The sequence below is a fragment of the Cynara cardunculus genome, unplaced genomic scaffold (genome assembly GCF_001531365.2).
Source record: "Cynara cardunculus var. scolymus isolate 2C unplaced genomic scaffold, CcrdV1 Un_Scaffold_5693, whole genome shotgun sequence".
Lineage (NCBI taxonomy): Eukaryota > Viridiplantae > Streptophyta > Magnoliopsida > Asterales > Asteraceae > Cynara > Cynara cardunculus.
The window spans coordinates 1-1,264 of record NW_020202537.1 but is presented as its reverse complement, the minus strand read 5'-3'; positions in this window follow the sequence as shown (position 1 = coordinate 1,264).

Genomic DNA, 1,264 nt, shown 5'->3' with positions numbered 1-1,264 from the left:
ATATACAAATATATAATTTAAAAAATACATATTTTTAATACTTTATTAATTAGTAATAATATAAAGTTAATTAATTTATATAGTTATTAAAAAAATATGTATCCTTAATACTTAATTAATTAATAATAATATGTAGTTAATTAATATATGTAATTATAGTATAGATAAAAAAAACATAGAGGATATAATAAAAAAATATTTAAAAAGTTGAAGAGTTAAAACTAAAAATATTAAAGGTTAAAATTGAAAAATAAAAAAATAAATTTTAATATATTTTATTGTCTTATATAGGTGGGGGTATAGAAAAAGTAGGGGAAAAGAAATAGGAGGGGGTTGGGATAGAACACTCCTATGCAAAATATTCGCACTTATAGTATTATAATTGTGAGATACTAAGAGGGGAAATCACTAAGGGACCGTTTACCTAAATGTTTACTCGGTAAGCGCTTATCGTTAAGAGTCAACACTATAATTTATTTTATCGAGTAAGATTGTGGTACATCAAAACGTATATTATGCAACAATTTACTTGGTAAGCGCTTACACGGGTAAGAGTCGTCACCCTCACTTACCGGGTAAGAGTCGTCACCCTCACTTATAAGGTAAGACTCTCCATTCTTATCATCGTTCTTACCGCGTAAGATTATTGCCCATTGTCATGTTCATCCGGTAAAGAAAATTGCACAGTAAGTACTTATTGGGTAAGCGTTTAGTAAACGGTCTCTAAACATGCGTTTGACATGAAAAAAAAGAGAGGACAAGATAGAATAAAACAGAATCAGTCATAACAAGGGTTTAAGTTTCGATCCATATTTGTAGAGTTGATCATCCCTCAAAAAAATAGAGACCAAAGGTTGCTTGCTTTACTTTGAAAAATAAGTAGAAAAAATGTATTATATAATAATAAAAAAAGTAAAGACGTGTTAATGTTTTTTTTCAATAAAGGGCGGAGTTTGAAGAAGTGAGTCTATCAGGAAAAAAAAGTGTTAGTTGTAGCAGCACACATTTGACTAAAAACATGGAAAGTCAAGGCTCTGGGGAACGAGTGGGGAATGTTTAGTATTTGTTAAATAGAATTGGAGAGATCAATTTACTTCTAATGAATTGTTTATATCTTTTACATATTTTAATTAATTCATGTAATTATAATACAGTACATATTTTTATAACAAAATATATAATTAAAATGTGTGGGTCAAAGCAATTACAATGACATAAAAAAAGCTTTTGTAGTTTTCAATTTTTATTTTATATCTTTTTAATA